Here is a 13066-nt window from a genome sequence, read left to right as displayed (position 1 = left end):
TGACAGAGCTTCGGCTGACCCTGGTAGAAGATCTGGATATGATCCCTTCCGAGGAAGGTCGCAGTTGGTATATGGGTAACGGTGTTTCCTGAACGCCTAAGCTTGACCATAAATGTCCAGGCCCCTGACCAGATGCCATATTCATCCCTGTTCTTTTTTGGGACCTCCACCACCTCACCATACCGACCTAGCCACGTCATGATGTCAATACAAGAAAGCGATTCGTTACGGGTTAAAACGGTCACCTTCTTGACATTATTTTGGCGAGACACTGCCTGAATGGCAAAGTCTCGCCAGCCGGGCTCATTCTTTACCAACTCATAATTCGACCAGAAGAGCTCAAGCCCCTCCGGCCGAACAAAGCTGATATCGAACTCAGGGGTACCATAAGGATGTATTAAGGCATAGATGTCAGCTGCCTTAAAGCCCAACTTCAGCAGAAGCTCAACAACTTTAGATCTTGGAGGACATGTATCACTGCCTCTCCACCTCAGCCGGACCACATTCCTTCGGAGACCACCTGGCCCGGCTGTTGGGAGGGACCACTCAGTATCCCCCCTCTTTCCTCTCGGAAGGCTGAAAGACCATGTCTTTCTATCCAAAAGGATAGATCAACCTCCCTACCCTCTACATTGATTGATCTCTCCTCTCTCCTTAAGGCCCCCAGGAGACGCTGCTGCAAACTGCTCTCCCCAGAGCCAGAGGACGAGGAAGCTGCCCCCCTTCCCCCAGCGGTGACATTCGCGTAGCTGCGGACGGGTGCTGCCACCGCTGGGGGTGCAACTGGACTAGGCCCTACATTCCCACCACTAATCTGTGCCCCTTCACCACCCTCCTCCACATAATCCATACCCAAACCATTGATCCCTATTTTAGCTGATGTGCCCCCCATACCTCCACCCGTGCTACAGCCCAAACCACCATTCAAAGCCCCAGACAGATTTTTAGTAACAGATGAATTATTCCCCTCATTCACACCCTCAGTCACTCCAACATTAACCTCCACATTCATACTGGCTGGACCGGTGCATTCTGGCGCAGATTTTGTACTGTCAGCATCACTGGGTACCAGGGCTGAAGCCATCACCACAGGACAGGTCACCGGTCCCTTATACAAGGATTGGGAAGCCTGCCTAGCCTGTTTATTAGCGGCCCCAGCCCTGTTTTTACCGGTACCCTCCGCCTCATCCGTACTAGAATGTCCAGCTCCTGGGCTCCGCTGATCTGGATCAGCGGCGCCAATGCAAAACAAAAGTTTTTTCTACTTTTGGGAGAATCTATTTTTCCCTTAGCCACCACGACTACCTCCGGCACTGAGTCACCCCCCTCTCCCACAGGGGAGCGAACTACAGCGAACTACAGTCTGCCTCTATGCCCACCGCTGGTCCGCCCTCACTGTACGGCCTTGTGGCCGATGCCTTCTCTGCTCCATCCCTGCTACTGCAAACAGGCATGGAGCTCTGCGCCCTTTTAGTATCTGTACTCTCCCCGCACCTTTGCACCGAGTCCACCACAGAACACGGGCTGGGCTGGGTAACGGGGCTTGCACAATGAGCTGACCCTGCGGCCAACTCAGGGTTTACAGGGAGCGGGGTGTAGATGTAACTCACCACTTCTTGCTGCTTTGGCTTGGTCTTCTTCTTCTTACCCCCAGGTGCCTCATTTGGGAGCTCATCTCCAAACACCAGATTCTGAGGACACACTGGGGATTCCAGCATGCGGATCTGGGCCATTAGCGCCCCTCCCTGGTAGCTGCTGTCACTTACCTCCCCTGAGTCGGCAGGTGATACTGCTGTTTGCTGTGCAGGGGGCCCACTGTACGGGGCCTGCTGCTGTTGCCGCAGGCCACCAGGTGGATCTGGCTGTTGTTCTTCCTCCATCTCCTCCGCATCATCCACCTGGCTCTCAGGTTGCAGCCCCATCAACCTTTTATTTTCCTTTTCTTCCATTACCTTGAATCTTTCTCCATTTTCCAATTTTTCTTTAAATGGCCCACTCTTCGCCAGTAATTCTGCTCTCCTTTCCTCCAAAGCTTGTATTTCAGCCATAAGTCTTTTTATCTCTGCCTGGATCTCTGCCTTTTTCCTCTTAGGAGTTACCTTAGCCCTGGCACGGGCACAGCGCATGTTCCTCTCCGAGCCTCCTGATGGCCTTACAGGCGTCTTCATACTCACGGAGGTGACTTTTTACCCGGGACGTATAGGTGGAAATAGACTCCCGGGTCCTCAGCACTCCCCAGCCTTCCTCACTGAGGTCGGCTTCACCTCCGTGAGTACTCTGCCTTCTTCCTGATGAACCCAGCTTTCCGCTGGAAACATCCAGCTTTCCTGAGGTGGATCCAGCCTTGGAGCTTCTCACCTCTGTGGGGGGAGTTGGAGCACCATTGCTGCGACTCCTGGTGGAACGCCTCACCCCCAAATCCTCCGATGTTCCGGCCACTTGCTGGCTTCTACTGCTCCCCTGCGGCCTATTCCGAGGAGCAGAAGCCTGGGCCTCGCCTCCCTCACTCATGCCTGGAAACCCACTCCCTCCCTGGGGAGGAGGAAGCAGGCCCCAGGTGGAACAGATGGAAATCCCTGGAGCTCAGGAGACCCAGCAGACACACACAGCACAGCTGAAGCACCACCACACCCGCAACTAATTGGTCAGCACTCCAGAGCTGTACTCACTATTCTGCTGGTGAGGTCACTGTGTACATACATTACATTACTTATCCTGTACTGATCCTGAGTTATATCCTGTATTATACTCCAGAGCTGTACTCACTATTCTGCTGGTGAGGTCACTGTGTACATACATTACATTACAGTGTGTGTGGGATGGGGGTGGGGGACCGGGGGGCCCCAAAAAAATTGCTTGCCCAGGGTCCAATCAAAATTAAAGACGGCCCTGTCCATTATACATACACTGTACAGCAATCATACCTCCATCATACATACACTGTACAGCAAGCATACCACCATTATACATACACTGTACAGCAAGCATACCACCATTATACATACACTGTACAGCAATCATACATCCATTATACATACACTGTACAGCAAGCATACCTCCATTATACATACACTGTACAGCAAGCATACCACCATTATACATACACTGTACAGCAATCATACCTCCATTATACATACATTGTACAGCAAGCATACCACCATTATACATACACTGTGCAGCAATCATACCTCCATTATACATACACTGTACAGCAATCATACCTCCATTATACATACACTGTGCAGCAAGCATACCTCCATTATACATACACTGTACAGCAAGCATACCACCATTATACATACACTGTGCAGCAAGCATACCTCCATTATACATACACTGTAAAGCAAGCATACCACCATTATACATACACTGTACAGCAATCATACCTCCATTATACATACATTGTACAGCAAGCATACCACCATTATACATACACTGTGCAGCAATCATACCTCCATTATACATACACTGTACAGCAATCATACCTCCATTATACATACACTGTACAGCAAGCATACCACCATTATACATACACTGTACAGCAAGCATACATCCATTATACATACACTGTACAGCAAGCATACCTCCATTATACATACACTGTGTCTGTGACTGTACAGCAATCATACATCCAATCCATTATTAATGGATTGGATGTATGATTGCTGTACAGTCACAGTGTATGTATAATGGATGTATGATTGCTGTACAGTCACAGTGTATGTATAATGGAGGTATGATTGCTGCACAGTGTATGTATAATGGAGCCTCCAATCCAAAAAGAAAGCCTCCAATCCAAAAAAAGTTTTAATAAAGTTTTTCATTTTGTTTGTATTGATATTCATATGGGTGTAGGTCTGTTTATGTATGTGTGCATGCAAGCAAGAGAGTGTGTGTGTGTATATATGTATGTATATATATATATATGTATACATAAACACACACACGCGTGTGCGGCGTGAGTTTGTGCTTTAGGGTGCACACCCTAATGCAATAGGCTGCCCACGCCTATGCTAATGCTCTTAACCCCTTACCGACAATGGACATAAATGTACGTCATGATGCGGTGGAACTTAAAGGGGTACTCCGGTGGAAAACTTTTTTTTTTTTTATCAACTAGTGCCAGAAAGTTAATCAGATTTGTAAATTAAAAGAACAGAAAAACAGTATCCCCCACCTCAAGGTTAGTGTTTAAATAGTAATAATATTGCAATAAGACATGACATGACATGACTACTGAAGAAAGATTAAGCACCCTGAAACGCGTCTAGTTATTTGTATTTATGCCACTCATGCCACTTGTCGCTTAGAGAGTTACTACTGCAAGGACTCTGGTCGGCCGCACTCTGGACAGTTGCACTCTGGACAGTTCCTACAGCTCTGAATGAGCAATCCACTTCCAGGACTTACTTGCTTCTAGGTCCGGACTCAATCAGTCTCAGCTCCTATGGTCTACAAGACTCCTGACGTCAGACGCTGAAAACACGAGGCTCTGCATCCATCTCCTTGGTACCATTGGGCGGTATCACCCGGGCCCTGCGCCGTCAGGACCAGCTGCCGTCTGTGCATGCCAGCACACATCTCTGCAAGTACATCTGCAGCTCAGCGAGGGATTGCTGACTAGAAAGGAGCACCATAGGAACTGGTAACAAATCATCGTTTATTACATCATTTGCTATAGTTTGTAGTGCACTTAAATAACCCAACCAGAGACAACATAATACTATTGTAACATCATTGTAGCGACCATTGCTACAACATAAAGGATAGTTACATTTAATAAGTTTATCGGTGTCCATCAATGGATAGAATTTGCAGTACTATTAATAACTAATATAACAAAATTGGCATACAGAACAGTCTGCATGATGTCATATATTATTTTTCTATTTGTATTTTAACATTGTTTCTTCTCCCACAAGGGCCCTGTGAGAGTGGAATATAAGATATATATAATACATTTTTAATAAATTATTGGAATAATTGAAGCACGGTCTTATTGCAATATTATTACTATTTAAACTCTAACCTTGAGGTGGGGGATACTGTTTTTCTGTTCTTTTGAGCTGCACGAACAAATGTTCTCTTCTTTTATATACAGATTTGTCAATTACTTCTATTAAAAAATCTTAATCCTTCCAGTACTTATTAGCTGTTGAATACTACAGAGGAAATTATTTTCTTTGTGGAAAAGAGAGCTCTCTGCTGACATCATGACCACAGTGCTCTCTGCTGACACCTCTGTCCATTTTAAGAACTGTCCAGAGTAGGAGAAAATCCCCATAGCAAACATATGCTGCTCTGGACAGTTCCTAAAATGGACAGAGATGTCAGCAGAGAGCACTGTGGTCATGATGTCAGCAGAACGCACTGTGTTCCAAAAAGAAAATAATTTCCTCTGTAGTATTCAGCAGCTAATAAGTACTGGAAGCATTAAGATTTTTTTAATAGAAGTAATATACAAATCTGTTTAACTTTCTGGCACCAGTTGATTTAAAAAGAAAAAGTTTTCCACCGGAGTACCCCTTTAACACACCATGGCGTACATTTACGTCATGTACATGACGCGAGCACCTGATCGGTGCTCGCATCATGCGCAAAAGTCCTGGCTGTTGTCAGCAGCCAGGGACCTGCTGGTAATGGCAGGCATCAGTGATCACGCTGATGTCCACCATTAACCCCTCAGATGCCATGATCAATACAGATCACGGCATCTGCGGCAATGCGGGCATTTAAATGGATGATCGGATCGCCAATGGCGCTGCCGCAGGGATCCAATCTGACATTGAGCATACCAGAGAAGAAGATCACTGATAATACTGATCAGTGAAATATCTCTGCATAGCACTGTTCAGTATATCCAATCTAATGATTGCTATAAATAGTCCCCTATAGGGACTATAAAAGTATAAAAGAAATTGTAAATAAAAGCTTAAAAAAAATAAGTGAGAAAGCCCCTCCCCCAACAAAAATTTAAATGGCCCCTTTTTCCTATTTTATCCCCAAAAATGAGAAAAAAAAATATAGACATAATTGGTATCACCGTGTGAATTCGGGTAGAAAACAGACATGGTGCACATCTACAATCTTGTATAATGATCTGATTGCTTCTCAGCATAATATCAAAAACTAACAGGTTGTTAGTATACATTTTTGATCAAAAAGTACAAGCCCACTCGCCACGTCAAGGCCACATATTTAGAGTGGGTCCCTAACGTCCCTAGCATAAAATGGTGTAGCACTGGGCGGCGACCACCACCGCCACGACTCCAGTGCCCACAGGGGGGTACGACCCACTAGCAGAGCGGCCCCAATGCCACTCAAACCAGTCTATGGGTCGCACCTCCCCGCAGACACGGCGCCATGGCAGCAACGGACGCCGCACAGCACCACACCAGTGTGAACAAGGTGCAATAGCTCACTTACCAAGCTCTCCCAGTCAGACTGGGAGGCTGCTAGGAAAGAAATGGCCCTTGTGTAGCTAACTACTACTTATATAGGGTTGGGCTGAGGGGGTGGGGAAGAGTGCAGCACATGTTAAAACAAAAAAAAAAGGAGGGGATAGAAAACAGTGTGAATTCGGGTAGAAAACAGACGGTGCACATCTACAATCTTGTATGATGATCTGATTGCTTCTCAGCATAATATCAAAAACTAACAGGTTATTAGTATACATTTTTGATCAAAAAGTAAAAGCCCACTCGCCACGTCAAGGCCACCTATTTAGAGTGGGTCCCTAACGTCCCTAGCACAAAATGGCGTAGCACTGGGCGACACCAGTGCCCGCGTAAATGTCCGAACTAAAATATAATGATAAGTTATCCCATATGGTGAACGGCGTACACATAAAAAAGAAAAGTAAAAAATTGCTGCTTTTTTGTCACGAAAAATGAAAATGCAAAAATAAAATTGGCCTGATCCTTCAGGAGTTAAGGGATTGGGAAGTGATTTATTTTCCAGATATAAAACATTAGAGTCTAGCTTGTTGGTGCGACATGTGGTGGAGTTAAATAAGAGAACGTATTGCTATTCCATCCATGACCTTGAGACCAGTCTTGCTCACCTTTGGTCTCTTTCGGCCCTCCTTTACACTAAGTATGCTAATTTACCATGGCCAGTGAAAAGTAGCTTATTTCTACGTGATATGTTTGCAGCATGGGAAGCCTGCAAGTTGAAAAACGAACATGTCTTTTTTGTTTAGTTAAGATCTATCACATTGGTCTCATCTTGAATTTCCTTTAAGGAGTCAGAATGCACTATACTGGACATAGAAAAAGGCTTGCATTTAGACTGTACAACATATGCTGCATTCTACCGAATCACGTTACTTTACCATGCTGGGTAACCAATTTGGTATTAGTGCAGATTATTTCCTGCGATTTAACCAACTGATGGCATTTGTACACCCTTGTCTGAATGATTTCTCCAAGGAATGCTCTTCCAATTCTTTTGACGATTTCCTTCACTGTGAAGGGAAAGGTGCATTTGCTCTCTTATCTGTATTAGAAAGTTAGGAGGCGAGGCGCTAAGGCTCTCGTATCCTTGCTTTATAAATATTGTGAGAAAAAATTAGGGAATCCAGATCTTCTCAAAGTTATTATGGAAGGATGGGCAAAAGTACGTAAGGCAGTGGTGAACAAGGTTTGGCGAGAAACCCAGTTGAAAACAATGCACCACGCCCTTTATGGTTTTAGCTTTCCATGAATTGCTAAGAAACCTAATAGATTTAAAACCCGCCTAAACTGTGGTCAACACTGGACTGACTTGTTACATGGGTTTGGGACTTTCCCTTGATTTGATACAATGTAAGGATTCTTTCACACTGCCTTTAGAACACGGCAGTTTGACGATCGTCGGGGGATCCTGGGGAAATAGCGAGAGAAAAATTACTGCAAGCCCCGTCTTTTTCTCCTGCTTTTCCCATCAAAAAACAACGGTGCCCTGCGGCCTCCATAATAGTAAATGGTTGTGCCTGGACCCATTGTTGCCCATTGCTCCCCATCACGAGAACAGCCGTTAAAGTCACAAAAAAAATGTCTGTTCTCGACAGAGAGCAATGGCAATGTGAAAGTGGCCTGAACTCCATGTTAAGTTACAGGTTTCCACATTCTTTATTTATTAATTTATTTTGAAGGGGTGTTCAAGGGAAGTACATTTAAAAAAAGAAAATAAGCTCAAAGGCAGCTCGCTACCTGAATATTTTCCCTGTAAATGATCCTGCCTGATATGCATGGCTCCTGTGGCCCCTGTTGTCTTCTTGGGCTGCTTGATATTCTCTGCCATCCTTCCCTGCTCTTCAGTGTGAGTACTACATTTCCCGGCAGCCATTGCAGCTCTGAGTTTAGTTCCCAAGAGTACACCTTTAACATACCCCATATATAATAACACTTATTATTTTGCTTATTCTTACTTTTATACTAGTCACCAAATGGTGTTTACTGGCAAATTGATTGTCTATCTCCATCCTTCTCCATCTGAGGTGGTTCAACAGATGAAACATTACTTATTGCTTCATTAACTGGAGGTAATAGGTACGATTGAAAAGTCAGTCAAATCATTCTTTAAGAAATGAAGAACCTTTATTATTGCATTTTTAGATTCCTCTGGGATCTGAAGAATAATGATACATTCAAAAGATTCCTCTTGGTATTTATCTTGGGAGTTGGCAGGTTTTCTGGCACATTTACGAATTTCTTAAAGTTGTTTGTCCTTTTCCTTTCCATATATGCAATATCTGTTGGATTTCATGGGAGTGTTTTTCAGCACATTACTTTTTTGTATCCTTATTGTCTTAGCTGAACCATAATTGGGCATAATAGATTGGGTTTTGGGAGGTTTGAATTTCACTTCCTTTCTTATTCAATATTATAATACAAGCTGTAAGCGATCTCTTTGCATTTGATACCTTTATCTTATGTATCCAGTCAGGGGTTATTATCCCTGGATTAGTTTTTATTATTTGAGAAATTTTAATAAATTTTTTTTGAAAAAACACAAACAAAACAAAGCTAAAAATAAACAATTTCTTCTCCTTCTGCAGTACCTGAGTGACATTATCCAGGGTGTCCTAACTGATCACTTTCCTAATGTCTTCACCTCCAAAGCAAAGGCTGCTTGGAACAAATTCCTTTCTGAAGTCTCTACTAATAAATAAATGCTCTTGGGCGAGAAGACTACATCAGTACCTGCAACACTCCAATGTGGGAAGTTCAGAGGAAACTACGCACATAAGTTTGTTATCAAATCCACAGCCAGTCAAAGAACATGATTCAGCTGCAATATAATTTTGAGTTTTCTTAGCAGTCTTTGGCTTCCTACTATTTGTGTCTACCACTTGTTTATCACAATAAATCTGTTTAGTCTCTAATAAAAGCGTATATATTATTATTTTTGTTCACATGTACCTGACTAGTTATCTCTTTCTTTGCATCTTTATCCTTTTTAGAGTTTCAGGCTATATCATATTAACTTTAAGACTTTAGTGCATAAAGGATGTTAGCTGCAAGTCAATAGTTAACTGCAAAATGCCATATCCACTTGGCATTTGTCAGTTTGGCATTTCTTTATTCCTTTTATAACAAAATGTAATTCATTTTTAAACAGGGATCGATTTATGTGGGCGAGTAGGGCACTAAAAATGTAGCCGACAATAATAAAAATGTAGTGTGTGTGTGTTTTTCACTTAAAAAAAAAAATGTTTTAGGTAGTACTACTACTCCCAGCATGGAACACACTGTTCCATGATGGGAGAAGTAGTACCTGTACTAATTGACAGATCGCCCCAGGTCCATTGCGATCCTCCTGTATAATGTAAAGATGTGGGCGGGCGCAGTGGCGTTGCGACCCGGGTGCGGGGGGTGCGGCCCGCACCGGGTGACACCAACCCAATGGGGTGACACCAAGACGCTCCGCAGCACCCCCCCCCCCCCCCCCGCTGTGTGTGTGGTGCGCCCGACCGTCATCACACCCCCCCTCACCTTCACCAGCACTGTGCCCGTCCTCCGCTGCCACGTCTGCGCCGGCCTGACGTCACACCGCACGGCCGCGCAGGAGGACGCAGGAGTTACGTCACTCGCACGGCGCCCGGTGAGAAGGAGCGCTGCGCTGGATGGGTGAGTTTGTATGTCTGTCTCTCTGTCTCTATCTATGCTTGTGTGTGACTGTGTGTATGTGACTGTGTGTGTTTGTGTGACTCTCTGAGTGTGTGTGTGTGACTCTGTGTGTGTGTGTTTGTGCGACTCTGTGTGTGTGTGACTGTGTGTGTGTGTGTGTGTGTGTGTGTGTGTCTGTCTGTGAGTGTGTGTCTCTCTGACTGTGTGTGTGTGTGTGTGTGTTTGTCTCTCTGTGTTGTATGTGTTTTTTTTTTTTTGTGTGTGTGTGTGTGTGGGGGGAGGGGGGGGGGGGGTTATAACCAGCGATCTATTGTGGGGAAACTCTGACCCATTGTGGGGAACCTGCAAGGGGACCTGCGGCCTAATGTGGGGAAACTACTACCAAATGTGGGGAGTCTATGCTACCTAATGTGGGGAATCTGTGCTACCAAATGTGGGGAGTCTATGCTACCTAATGTGGCGAATCTGTGCTACCAAATGTGGGGAGTCTATGCTACCTTATGTGGGGAATCTGTGCTAGCTAATGTGTGGAAATTGCTACCTAATGTGGGGAATCTGTGCTACCTAATGTGGGGAAATTGCTACCTAATGTGGGGTAACTGGTACCTACCTAATGTGGGGGAACTGGTACCAAATGTGGGGAATCTATGCTGCCTAATGTGGGGAATAGATGCTACCTAATGTGGGGAAACTGCGACCTACCTAATGTGGGGGCACTGCTGCCTACCTAATGCTCCCCCCCTGGCAGTAGCACCCTTATCATCCACCAGCAACACCCCCCCCCAGCAGCACCTCCATCAACATATCCTGATGGTGGATGATGGGGGTGCTCCTGCCAGGAGGATGATCCTGCCGATGGATGATGGGGGTGATACTGCCAGGGGGGATGGCCAGTAGCACCCTCATCATCCTCCAGCAACACCTCCCCAGTAGTAGCACCCCCATCATCCACTAGCAACACCACCAATACCCCCCTCCCGTGGTAATAGCATCAGCTAATGGATGTTGAGGGGTGTTACTTTGGTTGTGGTATTATATTCAGAGGGTGCACTGTATGGCAACGTTAAATTCAGAGGGCGCAGTGGGTGGTAGTATTATATTCAGAGGGTGCACTGTATGGCAACGTTATATTCAGAGGGCGCAGTTTGTGGTAGTATTATATTCAGAGGGCGCAGTTTGTGGTAGTATTATTAGAGATGAGCGAACTTACAGTAAATTCGATTCGTCACGAACTTCTCGGCTCGGCAGTTGATGACTTATCCTGCGTAAATTAGTTCAGCCTTCAGGTGCTCCGGTGGGCTGAAAAAGGTGGATACAGTCCTAGGAAAGAGTCTCCTAGGTCTGTATCCACCTTTTCCAGCCCACGGGAGCACCTGAAAGCTGAACTAATTTATGCAGGAAAAGTTATCAACTGCCGAGCAGAGAAGTTTGTGACGAGTTGAATTTACTGTAGTTTGCTCATCTCTAAGTATTATATTCAGAAGGTGCAGTGGGTGGTAGTATTATATTCAGAGGGTACAGTATGTGGCAGATTTATATTCAGGGGTACAGTATGTGGCAGATTTATATTCAGAGGGTACAGTATGTGGCAGATTTATATTCAGAGGGTACAGTATGTGGCAGATTTATATACAGAGGGTACAGTATGTGGCAGATTTATTTTCAGAGGGCGCAGTTTGTGGTAGTATTATATTCAGAGGGCGCAGTTTGTGGTAGTATTATATTCAGGGGTACAGTATGTGGCAGATTTATATTCAGAGGGTACAGTATGTGTTGGTATTATATTCAGAATGTACAGTGTGTGGTAGTATTATATTCAGAGGGTACAGTGTATGGCGGTATTATATGCAGGGGTACAGTATGTGGCAGATTTATATTCAGTGTACAGTATGTGATAGTATTATATTCAGGGGTACAGTATGTGGCAGATTTATATTCAGAGGGTACAGTATGTGATAGTATTATATTCAGGGGTACAGTATGTGGCAGATTTATATTCAGAGTGTACAGTATGTGTTGGTATAATATTCAGAATGTACAGTGTGTGGTAGCTTTATATTCAGTGGGTATGGTGTATGGAAGGTTTATAATCAAAGAGTATAGTGCATAGTAGTATTATATTTAGAGGATACAGTGTCTGGCAGGTTTATAATAATAATTGTTTTCATATAGAGGATAAGAATGCGCTGACATAGTGAGGAGACGTCTGGGCGTCACATTCTACAGACAGAAGTTTTAGCTGGAACATGTCCTGGCGGTATGTACCATCTGAATTAGATAAGGAAGACTATAGAGAAGACGTCACCGGTAGTCACTGATATCATTGTACATTCTCCTCTCTGTGTCCTGTAGTCACTTGTCCGTTCTACAGTTAGGTCAGTGAAACTACAACTCCCAGCATAACCTCACCACTGCTCAGAGGGGTACTCTACTGGAAAAAAAATGTTTTAATCAGCTGGTGCTACAAAGTTAAAGAGATTTGTAAATTACTTCTATTTAAAAATCTTAATCCTTCCAGTACTTATCAGCTGCTGTATAAGCGATTCACAGGAAGTTATTTTCTTTTTTAATTTATTTTCTGTCTGACCACAGTGCTCTGTGCTGACACCTCTGTCCATGTCAAGAACTGTCCATAGTAGGAGCAAATCCCCATAGCAAACCTATCCTGCTCTGGACAGTTCCTGACATGGACAGAGGTGTCAGCAAATAGCACTGTGGTCAGACTGGAAAGAACTACACAACTTCCTGTGGAGCATACACCAGCTTATAAGTACTGTAAGTATTAAGATTTTAAATAGAAGTAATTAAAAAATCTGCTTAACTTTCTGGCACCAGTTGATATAAAAGTAAATGTTTTCCAGCGGAGTACCCCTTTAAGTAATTCTGGGAGCTGTATATTTACATGGTGAAAACTTCTTTAACACTTTCCTATTCTGTGGCAACTGGTATATCTG

Source organism: Hyla sarda, chromosome 8, assembly GCF_029499605.1.
Source record: "Hyla sarda isolate aHylSar1 chromosome 8, aHylSar1.hap1, whole genome shotgun sequence".
NCBI classification, from domain to species: Eukaryota; Metazoa; Chordata; class Amphibia; order Anura; family Hylidae; genus Hyla; species Hyla sarda.
This window is presented reverse-complemented; position numbering follows the sequence as displayed.